Below are 10155 nucleotides of genomic sequence, written 5' to 3' on the forward strand. Positions count from 1 at the left end.
CAAATAACTAAATTGGGCAATGGGAAAACATTTGCATGGCTGTGTTTATGATGAGGATGTAAATGAGAAGCATTTTTGCTTGTTGATAACTCAGATGAAGAAAGGTGTTAAAACCTGGCGGATTCTAGAAGGAAAATGCTGCTGCATGCCTCATGATCTTTCTGAGAGGTTTTTCCATGAAACAGAATCGCATTCTTCTTCTTTTCACAGACAGAAAGCCAACATTTCTTTTCCCTCTGTTCACGTTTGCCAGCATGGAGAATGATTCAGTCCGCTGTGGATGGGGGGGATCCCTCATCAGCAAACTATTTTCTTCCCACAATCTTCTACTTCACGTCGTATATGTGGCAGTGAAAAACGACAGCGATGTTAGCATTAGCCTAACAGTCAGACTGCATACAGTAACGCCTTCATAAAGCAAGAGGAAAAGAATCGTTTCCAACTGGATATGATGGTGACATTGCTGGACCACTCATCGTATCTAAACATCCTTTTATTTACATATGAATCTGTCCCACTGTCATTACTGCGACTGGTTGAGCCATTGGAGGTCCGCATGTTTGAGTCCCTCCAAGTGTCGAAGTATGTTTGGGAGAAACAGTGAAGCTCGTCTAACTGGAGACACTCACTGGTACTTTATGAGTAACACATTTTAATCAGCTCCACACATCTAGTCATGCAGACATGGTGAAGAGGACCGTGTCAAACAGACATGAGGAAGGAAGGAGACTTAAGGGACTTGAACGCAGCATGGTTGTTGGTCTGAGTGTTTACTGGGATTTTCACACACAACCATTTACAGTGTTTCCAGAGAAGGTCTGAAGAAGAGAAAATATCAGCAGTTGTCTGGACCAGAATGTCTGGTTGATGTCAGAGGAGACTGGTCAGACTGGTTGGAGATGATGGAAAGACAACAGGAAGTCCGGTAAGCACTGGTTCCAACCAGGATCTGCAGAACATCATCTCTGAACACACAACATGTCCAGCCTGGAAGCAGATGGTCTCCAGCAGCAGAAGACCACAGCGGGTTCCCTCCTGTCAGTAAGAACAGGAAACTGAGGCTACAATTCACACAGACTCACCAGAACTGGACAATAGAAGATGGAGAAACGTTGCTGGTCTGATGAGTCTCCAGTTCAGCTCCACATTCACATGGTAGGATCAGAATCTGCTGGAAACATCATGACAACATGGATCCATCCTGCCGTCAGGATCAACGCTTCAGGCTGCTGCTGGTGGAATGGTGGGGGGGAGGTTTTCTGGTCCCACTTTGGTCCCATTAGTACCAGTATGACATGGTTTAACCTCCACAGCCTACCTGAGTCCTGCTGCTGACCATGTCCATCCCTTTCTGAGCACAGTGTAGCATCTTCTGATGGAAACTTCCAGAAGGATGATGCACCATGTCACAAAGCTCACATCATCTCCACCATGATGATGAGTTCACTGTCCTCCAACGGCTCCACAGTCACCAGATCTACATCCAGCAGAGCAGCTTGGTGATGTGGTGGAACGGGAGATTCTCATGGTGATGAGGTGGAACGGGAGATTCTCATGGTGATGAGGTGGAACGGGAGATTCTCATGGTGATGAGGTGGAACGGGAGATTCACATGGTGATGAGGTGGAACAGGAGATTCTCATCATGATGAGGTGGAACGGGAGATTCTCATCAAGATGTGGTGGAACGGGAGATTCTCATGGTGATGAGGTGGAACGGGAGATTCTCATGGTGATGAGGTGGAACGGGAGATTCTCATGGTGATGAGGTGGAACGGGAGATTCTGATCACGATGTGGTGGAACGGGAGATTCTCATCATGATGAGGTGGAACGGGAGATTCTCATCAAGATGTGGTGGAACGGGAGATTCTCATGGTGATGAGGTGGAACAGGAGATTCTCATGGTGATGAGGTGGAACGGGAGATTCTCATGGTGATGAGGTGGAACGGGAGATTCTCATCACGATGAGGTGGAACAGGAGATTCTCATGGTGATGAGGTGGAACGGGAGATTCTCATCATGATGAGGTGGAACGGGAGATTCTCATGGTGATGAGGTGGAACAGGAGATTCTCATCACGATGAGGTGGAACGGGAGATTCTCATGGTGATGAGGTGGAACGGGAGATTCTCATGGTGATGAGGTGGAACGGGAGATTCTCATGGTGATGAGGTGGAACGGGAGATTCTCATCATGATGAGGTGGAACGGGAGATTCTCATGGTGATGAGGTGGAACGGGAGATTCTCATCACGATGAGGTGGAACGGGAGATTCTCATCAAGATGTGGTGGAACGGGAGATTCTCATGGTGATGAGGTGGAACGGGAGATTCTCATCACGATGAGGTGGAACGGGAGATTCTCATCAAGATGTGGTGGAACGGGAGATTCTCATGGTGATGAGGTGGAACGGGAGATTCTCATCATGATGAGGTGGAACGGGAGATTCTCATGGTGATGAGGTGGAACAGGAGATTCTCATCACGATGAGGTGGAACGGGAGATTCTCATCATGATGAGGTGGAACGGGAGATTCTCATGGTGATGAGGTGGAACGGGAGATTCTCATCACGATGAGGTGGAACGGGAGATTCTCATCAAGATGTGGTGGAACGGGAGATTCTCATGGTGATGAGGTGGAACGGGAGATTCTCATCACGATGAGGTGGAACGGGAGATTCTCATCAAGATGTGGTGGAACAGGAGATTCTCATGGTGATGAGGTGGAACGGGAGATTCTCATCACGATGAGGTGGAACAGGAGATTCTCATGGTGATGAGGTGGAACGGGAGATTCTCATGGTGATGAGGTGGAACGGGAGATTCTCATGGTGATGAGGTGGAACGGGAGATTCTCATGGTGATGAGGTGGAACGGGAGATTCTCATCATGATGAGGTGAAACGGGAGATTCTCATGGTGATGAGGTGGAACGGGAGATTCTCATCACGATGAGGTGGAACGGGAGATTCTCATCACGATGAGGTGGAATGGGAGATTCTCATGGTGATGAGGTGGAACGGGAGATTCTCATCACGATGTGGTGGAACGGGAGATTCTCATCATGATGAGGTGGAACGGGAGATTCTCATCATGATGAGGTGGAACGGGAGATTCTCTTGGTGATGTGGTGGAACGGGAGATTCTCATCACGATGAGGTGGAACGGGAGATTCTCATGGTGATGAGGTGGAACGGGAGATTCTCATCATGATGAGGTGGAACGGGAGATTCTCATGGTGATGAGGTGGAACGGGAGATTCTCATCATGATGAGGTGGAACGGGAGATTCTCATGGTGATGAGGTGGAACGGGAGATTCTCATCATGATGAGGTGGAACGGGAGATTCTCATGGTGATGAGGTGGAACGGGAGATTCTCATCATGATGAGGTGGAACGGGAGATTCTCATGGTGATGAGGTGGAACGGGAGATTCTCATCACGATGAGGTGGAACGGGAGATTCTCATGGTGATGAGGTGGAACGGGAGATTCTCATCACGATGAGGTGGAACGGGAGATTCTCATCACGATGAGGTGGAACGGGAGATTCTCATGGTGATGAGGTGGAACGGGAGATTCTCATCACGATGAGGTGGAACAGGAGATTCTCATCACGATGAGGTGGAACGGGAGATTCTCATCATGATGAGGTGGAACGGGAGATTCTCATGGTGATGAGGTGGAACGGGAGATTCTCATCACGATGTGGTGGAACGGGAGATTCTCATCATGATGAGGTGGAACGGGAGATTCTCATCAAGATGAGGTGGAACGGGAGATTCTCATCACGATGAGGTGGAACGGGAGATTCTCATCATGATGTGCAGCTCCTGTGTAATTCTGTCATGTCAATATGGAGAAAATCTCTGAGGAATGTTTCCAACACCTTGTTCCATCTATCACACCAGGAATGAGTAGTTCTGGAGGAAAAATGGGTCCAAAAGGTGGATCTCATGAACTGTACAGACATAAATCATCAGTTTTCGGCACGCCTTTGGAAGAACTGACACACATTTTACCAAAACAAAAAGTTTTATATTTGTCAGTGAATCTAGTTTAATAACAACAAACAAAAAAGCTCAAGGTGCTTCTCAGGGTCAGCCTGGGGCCGTGTCCTGTTCCAGACTGTCTCTTGCCTTTAGGACCATTCAGTACACCAGCAATAAGCCATTTCCACTGAAGCAAGTTGACATCTGGTTCCGCGTTCTGGATTGGGAACTCATTCATCATGAGTGAAAACACACACATATACATATGAAACGACGCATTCCCTATCCACCACAACAACTATAATAACCGTATGATTTGTGACTTTACCTAGCAATCTAACAGTTTAATCTATTTTCTGACCTACATGGATAATTAACATCATTCCAATCTCCTGGTTAAGTTTGACTGTGTTAAGAATCCCAAACATGTCCATCGCTGCTGTCCAGCTGGACGTCACTGCTGTGTGTACTCTAATTAGCTTCTACTTACATGAACTTTGCCGTGTACATCTGTCCATGTTTAGTTTTGTTTCGGGTCAGACATTGTTCTGCACTGACCCGACCCTCTTAGCACGCTAAAAATATTACCTTAAAATTGTAAACATGTCAATCAGAAAAAAACAGATTTGTAAATTCAGTGTTTGCAAGAAAGATCGTTTAGGAATCAAAGCATTCTGTAGGTTTCTAAGGAGGGACATATACATAAATATATACTCTTTAATTTAGATCACGTTATTTCTTTGGCTGAAAGAAATACATAATAATCAGCTACAGAAACACGACGGCATGACAAAAGTGAGTTTCACCGGTTTATTGGGTCATATTCTGACCAGCGACCGTGTTAGAATAGCATTAGAAAAGCCAAGGAATTTCATATCTTTAATTCCCGCTGTTTGAACCTGCAAAACCTACAATTACATGTTTTCTAAATGTAGTTATGAAATGTTTCAGATGCTTTTGCTGCCATTTCTTTCCATTTTTTGCTTTATTCAGAAAGACCATGTCGTGGTTAACTGGTGTTTGGCCGACTGATTCTGATGGTTTGCTTATTGTTTTTACATGTAAGAACGTGAATAAAAAGCTTCCAAGTTTGCATTATAATGACATAACTTTATAAACTTTTATTATTAATAAGAAATTATGTAAAAGTCCTGCTCATGAGCTGCGTTTTCATTACTGAAATACCTTATTTCTGTTCCTGCCATACATGCTTTTCTCTTCTGACAAGCACGGCAGCAACTGTTGCTCCAATACGCAAAATATTTTGCATCTCCATCGTCCTCAATGTGGAGTCTCGCAGAACACGATTTTACATGAATTATAGCTTCTGCGATTATCATCTGCAAATCCCAACTTTGTTGAAATTTTTTAAAAATCACTTTTATTTTGTGTAAAATTTAAATCACGGCTACAAATGTTAAAACATGTCAGAAGATATAAAACATTTTTCTATTTGGAGTTTTCAGGTGGTTGGGGCAAGCAGTTTACAGGTCATTTAACAGTAAACATGCACAAAATTCTTTCATAATTTACTTTAACTGGGAAATATTTATTGTTTTCTTTTACTGTTTCATTTCACATTCAGTCTGTGTGTGCACATATAAAAATTAAAAACAAAAAAGTGAGTGTTTGGATAACACTTCCTTTCTGTAAGGAAGAAAAGCCAGTTTGATAATGTGACACAGAAGTATGTTTTTACCAGGTTAATGAGTCCTTTCATACAACACAATAAATAAATGTATTAATAACAAGCATTTAGCTTGTTTTACATTTTAATTTCTCACCTGCTAAATGCTGGGATACACTCCAGCTTCCCCGTGACACTGAGGTGGATTCGGACAGATGAATGAATGATATTTGATGTAATTTTTGTTTTATGACCATTTATCCATATAAAAATAATCATACTGTTGTGAATATACCACAAAGTATACATATGAGAATATATATCAAGTATACTAAACATTGCTAAACTCACCTGCTAACTATCTTACAGTCAAGTACAACAGTGTTTGTACCAAAAGAGTCAGTCAAGCTGCCTCCAAATAGCATAAACATCCAAAATGCTAAACAATGTCAAATATATATTGAGTTAAAGGGATATATCCACTTTTTCAGGTCAAATTTACTTTCTTGCAGAGTTAAAAGAACAAAGCTACGTTAGCTGTTAGCGTCAGCACGAAGAGACCACATTCTGTTTCTAAGGTTAATATAATCACAACCTTTAAAATTTACTATGTAACATGTTATTTTTCCTTTGTTTAAACAAGTCAAAGATGAAAATTAAAGCTAATAATTTTCCATTTTTATCACAATCACCGGTGACTGCAGCCAATCTTTGTGCTAAGCTAAGTTTAGCACGTGCTATATCAACACTTTATGAATCACATCAGTCATTTCTGACTTTTAGCAAAACTTTTAAACAGGCAAATTAAACTCTGCCTTTAAAATCTACACTAATGATAATTAATGACAAGAAACTTAATTCACATATTACGTTTTCTAAGGTACAGTGCACATGGTCTGTGGTAGTCTAAGTGAGATTATGCAGTTTGAATCCCTGATGTTTATTTCTTTATGTTGACATTTGTATGAAATACTTTGTTCATCTAAAAGCTTCAAACAGCTGACAAGACTTAACACTGCAATCAATTTTTTTTTTGTCAATGGGAAATGCTAATTCCTCAGATGAAGCTTTTGAGGGGGAAGTTTTGTTCCACGCAAACTGGAATAAGATCTATTTGAGTGTGTGTGTGGATGTTGGTGACGCCGTGGATCCAATCAGAGCTGGAGGTTGAACCAGGGAATGATGAGGTGGCGCTTTCCCTCCTTTCTTCCTCTTTTCTGCTTCTTTTTCACCCTGACAGACAGACTGCATTCCAGCCTCTAAAGAAAGAAATAAAAAAGAAACAGGCAGACACATGGATAATGGGGAAGGTAACTGTAGTGTGTGTGTGTGTGTGTGTGTGTGTGTGTGTGTGTGTGTGTGTGTGTGTGTGTGTGTGTGTGTGTGTGTGTGTGTGTGTGTGTGTGTGAAAGAGAGAGAGGAGGAGTGAATTAGAGGCTTACTTGGCCGGCCTCAGAACGTGCAACGTGTCTGCTGCTGGTGGATCAGATGGCAGAAAGCTGCCTCTGCTGTGTCTTCCTGCAGCTCATCTGCTCCATAATGTCTGCCTCTGCTTAATTACAGCTCACCTGCAGCCGGGCCGGCGCTGCACACATTTCTGGGTGGGGGGACGAGAGAATTGCCCATATAAACCCTAATTTGGACAGGGGGAAAAGGTAGCCGCTAAAAACGGGCTTTTATTATTTTTGAGCCAATAACAATCATAATGTCTGCAAACCCACAATTGTGCAGGTATTTGAAAACAGAGAGGGTGTCCACCACTGACTGAAAACTGCTAACATCTGCTCCACTCATATACATACATATATTTTTACAATCAGCTCCTTCACTCATCAATCTGATGAGCTATTTCCCAAACACTGCAAAGTTCTTTTCAGATATCTTTACAATGTGAAGTGATGAATGTTTGGTTTTGTCATTTTTAGCTTCTACTCTCACAAACAGTTTCTGCTGAAGCTAAAACTGGAGCTAAAACTGGAGCACTGGGTCTTGGACTTCCAGCTATGCTGTGGAATGTGGAAATTCGCTGTGCTTCATTAACAATGAATGGCACGACAGCAGAAGTTATGCTTTAGGTGAACTGTATGATGATCAGATTGTGTAAAAAAGCTCACTTTTTCTGTTTTAGTTAGACTACACATACTTGTTTGCTCAACGCTAACGGAGAAATCCTCAAGGCCCGTTTATGATCTAAAGACGGATTCGAAGCATTTAGTTTATCTTGTGTAAGATGTTTAATTTGGTCCATTTTTGGGGAACCGTACCCTGACAGAGCAAAGAGAGCAATACCACGAGAAACCACGGGGGCAGTGTAGAGCAGTAAAGCAGATGTTTGAACCACAAAAGGAACAAAGAAGAAGCCGTGATGTTTTCAACTGAATGCACAGACCACCTCCATCACTGCGCCTCCTTTCTCCATGTCGCTTTCTGACGATGATCTCCTTCCCTGTCACCGTGACTACTGACGAAAACTGATGTCGAAACTCGGAGGCGATCTGAGCTTTAAGTTCCACACTGCCCCCTGCTGGATGAACTAGCTGACATCATACCGACATAAAGGATGCTGGAGGTGCGACAGCGGTGACGTTTGAAATGTATTTTGTAAATGATACACTGAAGAGCCTTCAGTCAATCTAATGGTCACGCAGACTCAATCTGATGTCAAATCGAATTATAAATCCTGTTATAAACAACGAAGGCAGAAGCTGCTGAATCACAACTGCATCAGGTATTTTCCTACATTCAGCCTTCCTTGTTGGGAAAAAAACTGATGCATGAAAACCCCTGGAGCAGCAGATATGTCACGCTGGTGACGGATTTATTAGAGGATGTCCAGAACATTGGATAAGTGAAACACCAAGCCACAACTTTTCAAAGCACCAGATAAACTGATGGTTGTTTCAACCAGTTGGAGGACTGGTTTTATTTTCCCCACTTGTCCCCCCCACTTACTGAAACTTTGCAAATTTCATAACAGTGCAAGAGAAATTATGGTTATTACATCAGCATTAATTTGGTTTAACGTTTCTAAATTCTATATCTGAAAATGTAAAATGACAAAGTTCCAGTCACCAAACACTGGGACAGAAATTTACCAGTTCAAAACCAAACATGAGATTAAAATAAGCGAGTTTACCAAAGCTAGGTCCCCAGTTGGTTTTTGTTTCCCGAAGTCAGACATTGAAGGCCACGTTTGTCTTTTTGGGGGCAGAAGTGACCATGTTTGGACCAGAAGGTGTATTACAGTGATTCCTGAAAGCTAGTTGGACAACAATATATTTCTCTGAGAACTTTTTTACTTCAGTATGAAATGACTTACAGAAAATCCACCAGAGTACTGATCAGAGGACATTCTTAAACCATAATATATTACATTTATTTAAAACTTGTCAGTAGGACCCAGAGTTTCAGCACCTAGTGAGTATCGGTGGTACTAAACCGTAAGACATTGTTGTACCATTGTATTATTTGTATGTTTGTATTCAGGGCTCGAATAACTCCGGAGCTTTCAGTGAAGTCAATCCCCCCGTGGCTGATTACCTCCATCTTCTTCTGGAATTCTTGGTAAAGTTTTAGCTGTTGTGTCGTACTGCAGGAAGGACTTTTTGAACCATTTGTTAAGAAAAGAATCCCTGAAAATCTCCAACATTAACTCAGATCAACACAAGTAAAAACACAATTCCAAATTATAAATTCAACAATAGTTTAACTTTGATGTTATTTACAAAAAGAATAAAGAAAAAATAAAGAAAAAAATCTTGTAAAGTCAGAGGTTGTCGCTTGACGGTGTTTTTCTGTTTCAATAAACATCTTTATTAACTTTTTTTAACCCAGCAGAGATTCAAACCAACATACAATAAAGTCACGTGACCGACCAGCGACTTCCCAGATATGATAAAACACCCCTGATGAAAGTGAGTCCTGCTGAAAAACACTGTGTTCTCCTAGTTTGGATGTCCACCACAGTTGTTGATGTTCTTCTTTTACCTTCTCTCCTAAAAGTTTGTTTCCACTTAGAAAAGCTACTTCTTCTACTGAACTACTACCACAAACTACACACACCGCCACCCTCTGGTCATCTGCACAGCCCAGTTCACTCATTCAGACCAGTAAAAGAAACGTGTCTGATGTAAAGAGTTTTGCTTCGCTGGTGACTTTTGAACAGGTGGAACCGGGTTCAGGAGAATACAGCCACTCACACTGAGCAGAGGCGGTCCTTTACAGAGACACAACCGATGGGTCAGATTGCGATCTTTGTGGTGTCTGAATTGCAACGATGTGATTTCCCGACACGCTGACTTACAACGGCGGGCTTATTTAGTTATGAGCTCTTCGGCAGCAGGACGTCAGCTTGTAAATAAAGCTTAATGAATGACTCAGGATTTTAATAAAATGGTCAAAGACGCTGATTTTCAGCGAGCTCTGAAAAAGACATTAAAATCCCAGAATGCACCTTGAAAAAGCCTCCATGTTTTCTCTCCATCAGTCCAAGTTTTTAATCAGTTTACTACCCTGAACAGAGTGGACGGGAGTTTG

Source organism: Telmatherina bonti (assembly GCF_933228915.1).
Source record: "Telmatherina bonti genome assembly, chromosome: 14".
Classification (NCBI taxonomy): Eukaryota; Metazoa; Chordata; class Actinopteri; order Atheriniformes; family Telmatherinidae; genus Telmatherina; species Telmatherina bonti.